Here is a 16,334-nt window from a genome sequence, read left to right on the forward strand (position 1 = left end):
TATTTTCTTTTCTGGTACAATCTATATGGTATTCTGTAAGACTCTTGTATATATTAATAGGCATTCTTTCTTTAAGTTAGTGATATTTTCTTCTCTGATTTTGTTGAAGATAGTTTACTGGGGCTATGAGATGGGAATCTTCATTCTTCTATGTCTGTTACTCTTGGGTGTCATCCTAGTACATACTGTCCCAAATTTCCAGGATTTACCATGTATCAAATTTTTAGATTTTACATTTTCTTTGACCATTATTTCAATTTCTTTTGTATTGACTCTGCCTGAGGTTCTCTCTTGTAATATGTGTATTCTATTGGTGATGCTTATGTTGGTATTTCCTGTTCTCTTCCTTAGGTCATTCCATCTCCAGGATTGCTTCAGTTTGTTTTTTCTCTATAGTTTTCTATTCCCATTTTCAGTTCTTGGCAGTTTTACTCATTTCTTTCACCTATTCAAATGTATTTACCTGCATTGCTTTATGGGATGTATTCATTTCCTCTTTTAAAAGACTTTCTCATATTTATAACATGGGGTTTAAGGTTACCTTTTTGTGCTCTGGCTGTGGTAGAATAACCCAGGGCCTGCTGTATCAGGATGGATGGGCTCTAGGGGTGCTATATTTCCCTGGATCTTTTAACTGTGTTTTTACACTGTCCTTTATACATCTGGTTTTCTGTGGTGATGGATGTAATATCATGATGTCACCACTACACCCCAGGAAGTCAGGGAGAGCCATGGGATAGACAATGGAGTCCAGGGAGGCAGCACACATCTTACCTATGCAGGTTGTGTCCTAGGACAGACCTGACAGTCATGGAATTTGTGAAGAGAATTTCAAGCTGGTTGTTCCTTTCAAACACCTGTTAAAGACCTCCATAGGAAAACAGGAATCCTATAAGTTCTTTAAGATGGCAGGGAAACTTCAGAGCCAGGCGATGGAAAGCAGGGGACCACGAATGCAAATTATTCTGCTACTGTGCCCAGGCAAATCAAACTGGAAAAAAATTGGTGAAGCAGAGTCCCAATATTGTGGTTCCTTGGGGCCCACCACATACATCCATGGGAAAGCAGGACACTTTTGATGTTCTACAAGGCTCTAAAATATAATTTTCATATAAACATAATTTACAATTAATATAAAATTTATATAATTGGTGTCTCATAGGCTTACTACTGAATAGCTCACAACTGCTAGTTCTTTAGGAACTCAGGCTAGCTGACTCAGCACAGCTGCTGGGGCTGAAAAAGACTCTAAGCTGACAGATTCAGTAGGGCTTCTCTCAGCTTCTCACTGAATTGGATCGTGCTGGTTCTCATTAGAAGTATTCACATTTTCTGGCTCATTCTTAGTCTCTGGCTTAAACTGCCTATGCTGAATTTCACTGAACTACATGAACTCATGAACTAAATTATCCCCACTACATTATACTCACTGTCTCTCTCTCTCTCACTCTCTCTCTCTCTCTCTCTCTCTCTCTCTTCTCATCTCTTCTTCTTGAACTGTACTTGAATGAGTAATCGTTCTATCGCTTGTTTCAGAATTCAACATATCCTATTTCTGACATATTCCATCAAGTTTTTCTGTGATTATCTGCCTGTTAAGGAGAAGTAAATTTCTAAAAGTGGCTGCTTCCTTCTAGAAGCTAACATTACCTAACATTGTTTGGGACTAAAGGGGTATACCCAGGTCATGTCTATATCCCAGCCAGATCACACAGATGTAAGTCTTTTGGTGCAAACCATTGAAAGAGCAGCCAAGATGGTTGATTAAATTTACTCTAAAATCTTAGTTTGTTAACCACTGTTGTGACCAACACCATAATTTATAGGGCCATAGGAAGGAAAAGATCATCTTAACTCTTATAGACCCACATGGAAGAAAATCGGGACCTGAAATCAGAGGAAGAACTTGACAGTGGAAACAGAATCCAAAGCAATGAATGAAATCTGCTTACCTGCTTGCTCTCTAGAGCTTGTTCAATATGCTTTGTAATATAAAACAAGAATACATGCACATGGATTCTACCATCAAAATCTGCCTAAGATTTCACACATCAACCATTAATCAAGAAAATGTCTCCACACAATTGCTTGCAAATCAATTTGATAGAAACACTGTTTTGTACTGATGGTCACTTGTTCCCTGATGACCCTAGTTTGTATTATGTGGATAAAATTCTAACTACCAGAAAAAATGTAAAGGCTGATACTGTCATCCTGACATGACCCACTAACTGGGTGTCCATGTGTTCACTACCCATAAGAAAAGAAATGACTGAACAAACAATAAAGATACACCTCTGAAATAGAAAAGAACTGTAAATAATGTGTGGTCTTATTGTGAACTCATTCCCTTTGCAAATGACTTTTTCCTGGTAACTTCATTCTATAGAAATTTATGGGATAGCAAAACCCAAGAAGCACCAAAGGATAGCATAGAGACATAGATTATCTTTAAAGTAACCAAAGTCAGAAATCCTTGACTAAATTGATTTAGACCAAGCTATTCAACATAGTAAAAGAAGTGTGCACTTATTACTGTGAAGAGTCACAGTAATAATTTTTGTAAACAAATTTTTGTAAACACAATGAAAATATCAGACAAAGACTGGACATACTGAGAGTAATGTCTGACAAATATTCTCCTAGCCGTCAGACTATCACAACAAAAAGGAAGCAAAGTACTTACACTATGAGTGACAATCATAGCAAGCACAGATGTGTTTGTATGTGCTACAAAGCTGAAGAGAGAGAAAAAGAGACATATAAAAGTACATAGAGACATACAGAAACCAAATGGATACAATAACTAGTCCCAAGGATTCTGTACATGAGTGGGGAGATGAAAAGTCTGAGTCCAGTGAAAAGGATACAAATCTGTCCTATGGTCTCCTTCACTTAACCACATAGAATCATCATGTACTGAATGTTCTAAAGGGCTTTCCTATGAGATGGAGTTTTTATATGAGTGATAAGAATAGGACTCACTGTTCCAGAAGCCAAAGAAAGTATTTTAAGTAATTTAAGTAGGTTTCTAATAATAGAGGCACAGCTAAATCTTAAACTGTCTCCTGCAATTTATAGAGCTATACAAACTAATGTAGGTTACTTGTTCTGCTCACACTGTATGAATGTGGACTCACTGCTGTAAACATCCCAGTGTTTGCTTCCAAGGCCTGAATCATGAGAATCACTTAATTTTCTGCTTATCTGGACTTGGAAATCCAGACAGAACCAGAAACAATGTTCATGAGACAACATTTCCATTTCCTCTAAAAAGCACAAGGCAAATATCAGTCACATGAAGAAAAAAATGAACACCCTGCTGAGTGCTTGCTTTTATCCCCTCAGGAACCTCCCCCAATGCAAAGCAGCCCTCAGCTCAGGCTGAAAGCCCAGGCCTAGCTGAGAAGCCCCATCCTCTTCTCACTAGAGCCTCCATCAGAGCATGGCTGTCCTGGTGCTGCTCCTCTGCCTGGTCACCTTTCCAATATGTAAGTGTTTCACAGTTTCAGGAGAAGGACTCAAGATGACATCTGTGGAATGTATGACTGATGGTGATGTTGCTTTTCCACAGGTGTCCTGTCCCAGGTGCAGCTGAAGGAGTCAGGTCCTGACCTGGTGCAGCCCTCACAGACCCTGTCCCTCACCTGCACTGTCTCTGGATTCTCACTAACTGACTATAATGTACACTGGGTTCGCCAGCCCCCAGGAAAGGGTCTGGAGTGGATGGGAGTAATAGGGTATACTGGGGGCACAGCATATAATTCAGTTCTCAAGTCCAGACTGAGCATAACCAGGGACACCTCCAAGAGCCAAGTTTTCTTAAAAATGAACAATATGCAAACTGAGGACACAGCCACCTACTACTGTGCCAGAGACACAGTGAAGCAAGTCTAGTCTGAACCTGCACAAAAACCTCCCTACAGGGATCCTCAGGACCAGCAGGGGGCAGTGACAACCAACAGGAACTTCCCAGGGTCACTTCAGAATCTAAGAAATTCTGGCCTCTGCTGTGTGAGCATGCTTTTTAATGTTAAAGATATGTACTCTTCTTCCAGCCATGAAAATTGACTACAGCCTTCTCTGCAGTCTCAGATTCTATTAAAGTTATGGTTTGTTTACACACTAGTAGAATATTTAAATGTTTCTATAATCTATAAGTGTGAAATAAAAACAAGCTAGAGTTGATATTTATCAAGATAACTCAGTGAAGCACTGTGTGGGTGAGGACAGCCAGGGAGATTTTATAATGGATTTTTTTTTTCTCATGGCTGCAGTTTTGTAACATTTCTACTGTTTGCTGTACTTAATTGATCTTTGAGGTTAATTGTGCTCATCTTTCCTAACATGAAGTTTAAACACATGTCCACAGTTTAATGAGGACACAGTTATCTTTCTGAGGGCTAACACATAAGATCTGCTCTCCATATGTAAAAAACATAATATGCTATCATTAAATGTGGCCAAGAACATACATATTATTATTGAAATTAATGTAAACATGGCTAATTTTGCTATGAGGTAGTCATAGGAAGAGTATGGGGGCAGTGGACTGTGTGAGGCAGCTGAGTACCTTGTGGACCACAGGCCTCGAAACCGCAGTGACCCTAATGGGACAGTAGGAGTTTGGCCTTGCTCCTAGCCCCTGGTTCCTTTCACTTAGCTTCAGCCATTCACAGCCCTTCCCAAAGAAAGGTTTGTGGTCTTAGGCCACTTAGCACAGGTAGTGGGTGTGACTACAGACCACAGAACCTCAAGAGATCTCCCTATTATGAGATACCTAAATGCCAGAGGGTGCAAAAAATATTTAACCTCAGGCCTGGCCTGAGAGCGGGAGGTATAGCTTCAACCACTTTGCGCCATGACAATAGACGTTTTAAGATTATAGACTTCTCTTGTACTTGGGGCTCTGCCGTGGTGTACCATGGAGATGGTCTTTAACTACAGAGCAGCCACCTAATCTCCCACTGGAGGACTTCTCTACACTCCAGCCACAGAGGCCCGCCAACTCAAGCAAGCTAGTCAAGCCAGCCCTGATCCAGCCAAGCAAGTCACTGTTACCAGAGTCTCATCTACGATTTGGGGCACCACAGTAGGCTGCAGGCCAGTCCAGCCTATATGTTCCCAGTCTCAACTCTTCTGTGGCTCCCAGAGGTGCCTGGGAGACCAGGGGTTCTGAGACCAGTCGATCCCTACAAACCTTCTCGCCCAGGGGTCCCCAACCAAGAGCTCTGCCCCCTCAGGTCTCAAACTGAGACCGCTCCATGCCCAGGCAGAGCACTGCTGCTTCTCACAGCCCAACATCCACCCTTCACCATATGGAGGGAACTCAGTAAATTCCCACGCTTCTGCCTCCCTGAGCTGTGGCAGATACGCAGGACCCACAACTCAGCCCAACAGGGTCCACACCCACGTGCAAGCTACAGCCCACAGAAGAGTTCGTCTGTAACATAGGTATACTAAGTAGATTCAAATGTTGATATTTCAAAAGCTCATTCCTCATTTTGATTAATAACATTTTACTGGAATCAACAGTATTCACTATTATAGGTTATAGCATTGTTTCTCAAGGAGATCAGTCTTATTTCTGTTCTCAACAACTCATTCCCATCACTTGTCTGAGATGTGGGTTCACAGGATAACACAGGGATAAGAATCACAGAACAGACACATGGCGTCCTCCTTGTAGAAATCTTTCTGCCCTTTATTCTCTAATTAGTCTTGTTAATCTTGGCCAATATCTGTGGGCATAATAGGTTACATTATGAATATTATTGAATATTTCCTGACATTTACTCCTCTTAAGGATGTTTCCTTCTTGTTTTTTAGAGCTCTCAGGTTTGCTGTTAGTTGATAGTATAAAATGTCTCCAATTTCTTTGCCAGGGCACATATAGTGCTAAGAAATTTCCTCTTAGAACTGCTTTCTTTGTGTCTCAAAATTTTGGGTATGCTGTGTCCTCATTTTTATTGAATTCCAGGAAGTCTTTAATTTCTTTCTTTCTTGCTTTCCTGGACAATTCCTAAATTCATCTGGAAAAGCAAAAACAGAAAAACAAAGCAAACATAGAAAAAAAAAAACCCCATAAAACAAAATAGTGAAAACAATTCTTAACAATTAGAACATCTGAGGGAATCACCATCACTGACCTCAAGCTATAATATAGAGCAATAGTGATAAAAATGCATGGTATTGGTAAAGAGACAGACATGTAGATCAATAGAATAGTATTGAAGACCCAGAAATAAAACCATACACTTCAGACACTTGATCTTTGACAAAGAAAACCAAAAAATATACAATGGAAAATATAAAGGATCTTCAATAAATGAGTCTTCCAGGGAAGGAGTGGAGACAGAAGTTCAACCATAAAACCTTCAACCCCAAATTTGTCTTTACTAAACATGTAGAGACAAAGATGGAGCAGAGACTGGGAGAACAAACAAACAATGATTGCCACACCTTAAGACATATCTCATGTAAAAGAACCATCTCCTGACACTATTAATGATACTCGGCTATGCTTACAGACAAGAACCTAACACAACTGTCTCCTGAGAGCACATCCAGAAAGCAGATGGAGGTGGATGCAGATATCTATCGTCACACATCAGGCTGAGCCCAGAAAGTCTTGTGGAACAGTGGGGCACAGAAAAAAGCAGGGGTCAAAGCTGGGCGGAGGTGGCACACGCCTTTAATCCCAGCACTTGGGAGGCAGAGACAGGCGGATTTCTGAGTTCGAGGCCAGCCTGGTCTACCGAGTGAGTTCCAGGACAGCCAAGGCTATACAGAGAAACCCTGTCTCGAAAAAAACAAAAACAAAAAACAAACAAAAAAAAAAGAAGAAGCAGGGGTCAAGGACACCACATGAAAACCCACAGAGTCAAGTAACCTGGGAACATGGAGGCTCACATAGTCTTGTACACCAACCAGGAGTATTCAGGAGCTGCACTTAGATCCACACAGTTGTAGCAATTGTGCAGCTTAGTCTTCATGTGTGTCTCCTAACAATTGAAGAGGAGCTGTCTCAGTATTGACTCACTGCTATTGGATACTTTTTTCCCTATCTGGACTTTCAGGTTGACCTGAAAGGGCAAGTGTATCCCTTGACCTTTTGAGACCAGATGGAACTGGTAAATGTCATGTCAAACAGCATAACAAAGCCTTGAAAGGACAAACAATGTCTGTTTCTGTCATAAATATAACATTCATGTGGGTCAGGAGCTCTGGCTTCAGTTTTGTAGCTTTTAGACCTAGAAGAAGAACCGAGGGAAGAAGACACATCATAAGTGTGGAAAAAGGAGGATCAAGGACAAGGGAATACTGATGATGTGAAAGCAAAGGTGAGGTGTGGAAAAGGAAAGGGAAGAGGAGGATGGAAACCAGAGAACTGGTAAAATAGAAAAAATCATTCTAAAAATTAATTATAAACCCAGTTTTCACTACTTATATTATTTGGAAAATGAAATCTAGGCCTAACACAACATAAAGACAGTCTCATGTTACCTGTTGCATACATGCAAGAAGAAGACTATAGACAATTTAAAAAGAATAAATGGAGACCACTCAGATGCAAAGCCTCTGAATTGGATTCAAACAGAATTATAGCAAACTCTGAGTGATAGACAGACAGAAAACTGGAGTGTCTCAAGAATCATAATAAGACCAGAGGACAGCACTCTGTTGTGAATAAGTGAAATTCAAAAAATTCCCAACAGAGAATGAGGTCTGCTACCATAACCTTGCCAGATATAACAATCCTGTCTAAGAGCCATATTAGGGAAAGCCATGAGTATCCCAGACAGTGGGAACGACTAAACACAATATAGAAACACCATTGTGTGTGGTGCTATTTAATTACACATTGATACTAAAAAATTAGAGCATGGAAACAAAGCATGTTCTGTGCACATGCACAAAGGAAATGAAGTATGGTGAAATCTTAACCAAAAAAATAAATAAATAAAACAAATTGTATGAAATTACCATACTTTGTCAAACTCTGTAACTAGCAGAGATGTCTTTGATGTCTTATATCTGCTATGAAGACTGCCTCAGGCCCAAGCCCAACTCCAGAGCATGCTAGAGCAGGAAGGCATGCAAATGAGGCTTCTCTGTGCCTATGAAAACCAGCCCTGCCCTTACCCTGCAGCTCTGGCAGGAGAGCCCAGCCCTGGCCAGCAGTAAACACAGACCACTCACCATGTACTTCAGGCTCAGCTGGGTTTTCCTGGCTCCTTATTTTAAAAGGTAATTTATAGAAATGAGATTCAGTACACATGAGAAATAGAAAAAATGTTTTGTTTCTTTTATGTTTAGTTAGTGACAGTTTTCTGACCAGCATTCTCTGTTTGCAGGTGTCCAGTGTGAGGTGCAGCTGGTGGAGTCTGGGGGAGGCTTAGTGCAGCCTGGAAAGTCCCTGAAACTCTCCTGTGCAGGCCTCTGGATTCACTTTCAGTAACTACTACATGGCCTGGGTTCGACAGGCTCCACAGAAGGGTCTAGAAGTGGTTGCAAGCCATTAGTGATGAATGGTGGTAGCATCTACTATCCAGACAGCTTTAAAGGCCGATTCACCATCTCAAGAGACAATTCCAAGAACCTGCTATACCTGCAAATGAGCAATCTGAAGTCTGAGGACACTGCCATGTATTACTTGTGCAAGACACACAGTGAGTGAATGGTTTACTGTGAGCTCAAACACAAACCTCCTGCAGGGCGCTCAGAACCAGCAGGGGGCGATGAAAGCACAGATATCTAACTAACAAGAGTTCTATCCTGTTCAGAAAGTCCTGGAGGGAACAGAGGGCTGGATTCCTCTGTCTCTGAGATTCCTCTATAGAAGTATTCTCTCTACAGGTATATTCACTATATTCAGATATAGTAATATCTGAAGTATACAAATTTTTATTCATCTTTCTGTTTTCCTGTTATATATGTTTGACTGTTTTGCATTTATTTATTATATTTCTCTCTTTTCTCTGTATGTCTTTCTGTGTTAGTCTCTCTCTCTCTCTCTCTCTCTCTCTCTCTCTCTCTCTCTCTCTCGCTCTGTCAATCACTCTCTTTGGTTCCTTCTCCCTTTGTCTTTCTCTCTCTCTCTCACTTTCTCTCTCTCGTGTTCAGTTTATTAGTATGAGTAAATGTGTGTGTATGCGTTTGTGTGTATTTGTGTGTGTGTGTACATGTTGAGATAAGATGTCTTCTATCAATATACACACTAACATTTCAAATAAAGTTTATTACTGGGCCTGAATCTTACCATCTTGATAGACTTGTTGGCCAGTGAATTCCGATATCCACACTGTCTCCACTTCTCAGGCATGGTCTTACTAGTTGGCTGCCAGTCCTACCACTTTTTGTAATGATGGTGTGGTAGGTAACTTGAATCAGAGAGCTATATCCACAGACCCATTATAGATGACTTTTAATGCAGGATAAACTCATGACTTGAACACAATGCAAAGCAATGCACAGGGGACACATGATTGTGTATTGGGACCAGGACTAGATCCTGAAGAAACAAAGAACTCTTGAGATTATGGAACCTTAGACACATGGCAGAGAGTTAATAAGGTTCCCAGGTTAAAGCACTGTATGAGATTCAAGTTAGAGCCAACATGGAAACCAGGCAGGGCCAGTCACCTATGAACCAGATGAAATTCAGTCTCTCCATCATCCTCACACAAACCATTTGCAGCAAACCCAGTGCTGACCCAGCTGTGGTGCTTTATCTCTAGTTATGAGGGTTTAATTTGCACAGTTCATGTAGAATTTAATGATCCAAGTGATTTTTGTTTTAAACCTATTAATACTTTTTTCTTTCCCCAGGGTTCTAAGTATCTTATTTTTTCTCTGTCCCAGAAACCTGAATTTGCAGACTCTCAGTGAAGTATTAGTTGTTGTCTACCCTTAGGGATAAACATGTAGGTGAAGGTTCATAGCCTGAAAAATCAGATCTGAAATCATGTACCCTAAATGCAACCTGGTGGCATGTAGAGAATAAAGCTTAATTCCAAGGCACACTCATCAAAGTTGAGTTCACAGTGATCTCCAAAGAATCCAGGTGCAATAGTCACAGGATCCCCAGGAGCATCCTGAAAGCAACACCATAGACTCAAGGCTGGGATTCACATCTATCCAGTGTCCAAATCACAGTTCACACCAGGACAGCTCTCGAAGAACAGACACACAGTGTACCTTCTCATTTCACTGCCTCAATCATGCAGGAATTAGAAACACACTTCATCCACTTCCAAGACACAAGGTCCTCCCTTGGTACCCAAGCACATAGAAGCAGGAGTATCCACTGATGCCATCCAGTACACAGAGTCCCATTGTGGCAAAAGATGGCAAGCTCACTGATTCTGATCTGCCTCACAGAACCATACAAGCATATCTATCAGGGCAGATGCAAGGCAGGATTGATTCAAGGTCTTTATGGCAGGTAAGTCCATGTTTGCAGGACTTTCCTCCACAAGAACTAGCAGCAGTTTCACAGGTCAGGCCACTGTACCCAGGAAAACAATGACACAGGAAATCCCCTTCTCCTAGGGTCTTCACACAAGTGGCAAACCCTTGACAGGGAATGGACAACCAAGAGTCTTTTTGATCTTCAGAGTCTTTTTCCAAATTATTACCTATGTCTAAGTAATAACTATTGTGGAAATCCTAGTGCAAAAAATTGTTTTGGCAAGAATTTAAGAAACACCTGGTATTGTTTTAACTGCAAAATAAATCCTGGCAGCTCAAGTCATAGTCAGACTTTAAACATCTTCCACTGAGACCAGTCAAGAAAGCCCAGATAGGGGAACCAGATGAACAGACATGAAACAGGTTCGGGCAGGCCCACACTCCAATTGTTGGGAATCCATAAAAAGTTGAATCTGCTCACCTGTTAAATATATACTGGGGACTAAGTCCAGACCTTGTTTGCATGTTGGCTGGTCCACTCTCTGGGAACCCCCAAGGATAAAGTGTAATTGACTCTGTTGCTCTTCTTATGGAGTGCCCATCACCCCCACAATCTGTTCTACAATCCTTCCTCCAACTCTACAAGAAGACTTCCTGAGCTCAGTCTAATGTTGTCCTGTGTGTCTGTGCATCTCTTTCAGCCAGCTGTGGGGTTGAGCACTTAAGAGAACAAATATGCAAGGCTCCAGTCTACAAGGATAAAAGAGTTGCACTATGGTGTCTCAGATTTGTTCTTGCCTTGAGATGGATATCAAACTGAACCAATCATCCATTGGCCATTTCCTCGTTTCTGTCATAACTTTATCACTGCAGTTCTTATTGGCTAGAAACATTTTTTGTCAAAGTTTTGTGGGGGGGGTTGAGGTACTCATCCCTCCACTATATTTTCTTCTTGGCAACAGGAAGTGTGCACTTTAGGCTCCTTATTCATCAAAGCTAAAAGCCTCAGGCAGTGTCAGCCCTCATAGACTCCCTGTTGACTCTCCCATCACAGGTCTCTGGCACTTTCTAGAGATGTTCTCCTCTACTCCCACTTTATCACTGAATATCATTCACCCTTCCATTCCCTATGCTTGGTGATCTATAGACATCTTATCCTCTCAGCATCCCTACCCATCTTTTCTCACACCCTGTTCCTACCACTACTTCCACTTCCATTGACAGTTTCATTTCCTCTTCTGAATGAGATTCATGCCTCCCTCCTTGTTAATTAGCTTCTTTGGGTCCATGGATTGTAGCGATGATATCCTGTACTTTATGGCTAATATTCACTTAGAAGTGAGTACATGCCATGCATGTCTTTTTGGGTTCGTCTTACCTCACTCAGAATGATATTTTCTAATCCCATTCATTTGCTTGAATATCTTTATGATGTCCTTCATTTTAATAGCTGAGTAGTAGTTCCATGGTGAACACGAACCACATTTCCTTTATCTAATCTTCAGGTCAATGGGACTTCTGAGTTCTTTTCAGTCTTGAGCTATTACAAATAAATCTGATATGAAAATAGTTGAGAAAATGTCCTGGTGTTATTGTGGAGCTTCTTTGGGGTGTATATCCCAGAGTAGCATAGCTAGTTTTTGAAGTGGCACTATTTCCAATTCTCTGAAAAACCAACAAATTGATTTCCAGAGTAGTGATACAAGTTTTCACTCTGACCAACAATGAAGCAGTATTCTCTTTGCTACACATCCACAAACAACATGTGCAGTCACTTGAAGTTTTGATCAAAACCATTCTGATAGGTATAAGAAGGAATCTGAGTCATTTGAATTTGCATTTCCCTAATGAATAAGGACAGTGGACATTTGCTTAAGTGATTCTTAGCCAGTTGATATTTCTCTGTTGTGAATATGAGAATTCTCTGTTGAACACTATTCCCCGTATTTTACCAAACTTGTTGGTGTTTTAACTTCTAAGTTCTTTATGTATTATGAATATTAGCCCTCTGTCAAATATAGGTTTGGTGAACACTTATTTTTTCCCAATCAGTAGGCTGACATGCTGGCTATTGATGGTGTCTTTTGCCTTACAAGACACCATCAATTTCTTGTTTTCATGAGGATGCATCAAGAATTGCTGATCTTGGTGCCTGAACCTTTGGTGTTCTATTCAAGAAGTTGTCTTCTGTCTAATGAATTCAAGGCAATCCCCTAACTCCTCTGCTATTAAATTTGGTGTATACAGTTTGAGGTCTTTGATACACTTAAAGTTGAGTTTTGTGCAGAATAATAAATACAGATTCATTTGCATTCTTCTACATTCAGACATCCAGTTATACCTGTACCATTTGTTGAAGATGCTTTTTTTCTCCATTGAATGTTTTGGGTTTTTATCAAAAAAATCTAGTATCTGTTGGTTTGTGGGTCTCTTTCAATTGCATTCTTCAACCTGTCTCTTTCTATATTGATTCCATGCAGTTTTTATCACCATTTAAAACTATTCTCAAAAACGAAAATCTTCTAAGCCAATCACCATCTTGGACCTCAAGCTGTATTACAGAACCATAGTGATAAAAACTGAATGGTATTGATACAGAGACAGGCAGGAAGATCAATAGAATAGAATTGATGACTCATAAATAAACCCACACAGCCATGGTCACTTATCTTTGACAAAGGAGATACAGTGGGAAAAAAACATCATTTTCATTGATGGTGCTGGTTCAACTGGAGGTCAGCATGTAGAAGAATGCAAGTTGATCAATTTTTATCCCCTTGTACAAAGCTCAACTCTAAGTGGATCAAGGACCTCCACATAAAACCACATACACTGAAACTAATAGAAGAGAAAATGGGGAAGAGCCTTGAACACATGGGCACATGGGAAAATTTTCTGAGCAGAACACAAATGGCTTATGCTATAAGAACAAGAATGGACAAATGGTACCCCATAAAATTGAAAAGCTTCTGTAAGGCAAAGGCCACTTACTCTCAATGTGACAAAACACCAACCAACAGATTGGGAAAAGATCTTTACCAATCCTACATCCAATAGAGGGCTAATATTCAATATATACAAACAACTCAAGAACTTAGACTCCAGGGAACCAAATAACCCTACTAATAATGGGGAACAGAGCTAAACAGAGAATTATCAACTGAGGAAAATCGAATGGCTGAGAAACACCTAAAGAAATGTTCAAAATACTTAGTCATCAGGGAAATGCAAACAAGATGACCCTCGGTCTCCATCTCACGCCAGTCAGAATGCCGAGTTTCAAAAACTCAGTTGACAACAGTTGCTGGCAAGGATGTGGAGAAAGAGGGACACTTCTCCATTGCCAGTGGGACTGCAACCTGTACAACCACTCTGGAAATCAGTCTTGGTTCCTTGGAAAATTGGACATAGGCCTGAGGCCTGAGGATCTATACCACTCCTGGCCATATACCCAGAAGAGGCTCTAACTTTTAATAAGGACATGTACTCTACTATGTTCATAGCAGCCATATTTTTAATACCCATAAGTTGGAAACAACCCATATGTCCCTCAACAGAGGAATGGATACTGGAAATGTGCTTTATTTACACAATAGAGTACTACTCAGCTATTAAAAACAATAACTTCATAAAATTTGCAGGTAAATTGGTGAATCTAGAAAATATTATCTTGAGTGAAGTCACAAAAGAACATACATGGTATGTACTCACTGATAAGTGGATATTAGGCCAAGAGCATGGAATAGCCATGATACAACTCAAGGAGCACATGAAACTCAAGAGGAAGTAAGGCCAAAGAGTCTTCAGTCCTACTTAGAAGGGTGAACAAAATAATCAAGGAAAGTAGAAGGTGGAAGGGACTTTGGAGGAAGAGAAGAAGGGAGAGCAAAAGAGGGGTAGAATCAGGTACAGGAGGAGATGGAGGAGATGTACAGAGGGTCAGGAAATTGAATAGAGGGGTGGAGCAATGGGGGATGGGGAACTGAGGGTAGCAACCAGAAAGTCCAGATGCCAGGAAAGCAAGAGCCTCCCAGGACCTCATGGGGATGATATTAGCTGAAATATCCCACAAAGGGGAGGGAGAGCCTGTTGAGACCATATCCAGAGGTTAAGCATGGTCCCCCGGTTAAGGTATGGGGCCACCCAACCATCTCCAGAACTTTAACCCAGAGTTGCTCCAGTCTAAGGGAAATACAGGGACAAAGAGTGGTGCAGAGACTGAAGGAAAGGCCATCCAGAGACTGCCCCACCTGGGGATCCATCCCACATGTAGACACCAAACCCAGACACTATTGCAGACGCCAAGAAGTGCTTACTGACAGGAGCCTAATACATCTGTCTCCTGAGACGCTCTGCCAGATCCTGACCAATACAGATGTGGATTCTCACAGCTGATCATCAGACTGAGCACAGGTGCCCCTGTGGAAGAATTAGGGGAAGGACTGAATGAGCTGAAGGAGCCTTACCAGGCATCAGTGGTAGGAGAAGCCTTTCATCTTGTGAAGGCTTCATGCCCCAGTATAGAGGAATTCTAGGGTGGTGATGAGGTAGTGGGTGGTTGGATGGTGAACCACCCTCATAAAATCATGGTAAGGGAGATGAAATAGGGGAGTTTCAGGGGGGAAACTGGGAAAGGGGGATAAAATTTGAAATGTAAATAAAATCCAATTAAAAAGTAGAATAAAATAAAACAAACAATTCATGCTAAACTGGATAAGAGCATACATCGGTGGTCTATGTTTGTTCCTAGTCTAGTGCATAGCCTGAGACAAACAAACAAACAAACAAAACAAAAAAACCCTCACATCCAGATCTCCATTTTTTTAATGGGAGACCCCAGATTGCTGGACTTGTGTAGAATAAAACACTCTTTGTGTTTACATACTTTTTGAGTTCTGGGTATCATTCCTCTGTGAAACATGAACCCTTACAACTTATAAGTGGATATAATGTTCTCTTGGGCAGCCATCTTTCTGCCCTCTGTCCTCTGATTGGGATCCTTCCTTTAGGTCAGTGCATGGGGGCAGAAGAGGTTAAATAAAACCAACATCTCTATTCACCAGGGAAATAGAAATTAAATTCTAAATGATAGACTGCCTCATTACCAATGGGATGAGAGTGACTGATGAAAGAGAAAAGAATGAGAAGAAGGGCTGGGGAGGAAATGGTTCCTGCTCCCTATCAACATGAACATGGTCCTGTGTGACACTGGCATATAATGTGCAGGATCCCAGGAAATTACAAATGCAGACCCCAGCACTCATCTTTCTTGCATCTGGGTGTGCACTGATGACAGGAAGTGACTCTATCCTTTAAAATAGAGTTTTGCATTTCTGTGTACATTTTCTGATTTCATAATTGCACTGTATATCACTGCTGGACTGCCTGTAGGAAATGCTGAGGTGTGAAGACACATTAAAGCACCCTTGCTGAATGGTGCTTGAAGTTCACTCATACCTATGGTCCTTATCTATGTGTACCAGCATGGAACCTGTCCTTGAGTTAAAGTAGGGACAGAAGTTATGTCCTTACAAAATGTTTTTAAAATGTATTGAGGTACTATGTACATTCAAAAATGTCTACTTACTAGCATGTGTCCTACTGAGCTTTTATGTGTGCAAACACCCATTAAACCACTATATGGTAAGTCAGAAAAACATCACTTCCCCGACGTTCTTCTCAATATTCCCTCGTGTGGTCATGCGAGCCTTTATGGTGCACATATACTGACAATCTGTATGATTTCTGGACAAGTTCTCCTGACCTTTTCTCCAGACATTGGAAAGAGCTTGACTGGATTCTTCTAATGTAAGCAGACCCTCCTTGTCTCTCTCTTTTCTAAACTCAAGACTGATTGTTTCCAGTCTTTGCTTTCACAGGGCCAGTGTCTTCAATGATTGGGGATATAGTGTATGCAGCAT

General features: G+C 40.9%; 1 long non-coding RNA gene and 1 gene segment (V, D, J or C); both read left to right on the forward strand.

Moving 5' to 3' along the window:
• Positions 1-16,334, forward strand: part of LOC143436697 (Ig gamma-2C chain C region-like) — an 891,501-nt gene that overhangs the window by 528,664 nt on the left and 346,503 nt on the right.
• On the forward strand, positions 3,325-3,872 carry LOC143436700 (uncharacterized). The gene is made up of 2 exons (XR_013106544.1): positions 3,325-3,491; positions 3,575-3,872. It is a non-coding gene; the product is annotated as an uncharacterized LOC143436700 (long non-coding RNA).

The sequence above is a fragment of the Arvicanthis niloticus genome, chromosome 23 (genome assembly GCF_011762505.2).
Source record: "Arvicanthis niloticus isolate mArvNil1 chromosome 23, mArvNil1.pat.X, whole genome shotgun sequence".
NCBI classification, from domain to species: Eukaryota; Metazoa; Chordata; class Mammalia; order Rodentia; family Muridae; genus Arvicanthis; species Arvicanthis niloticus.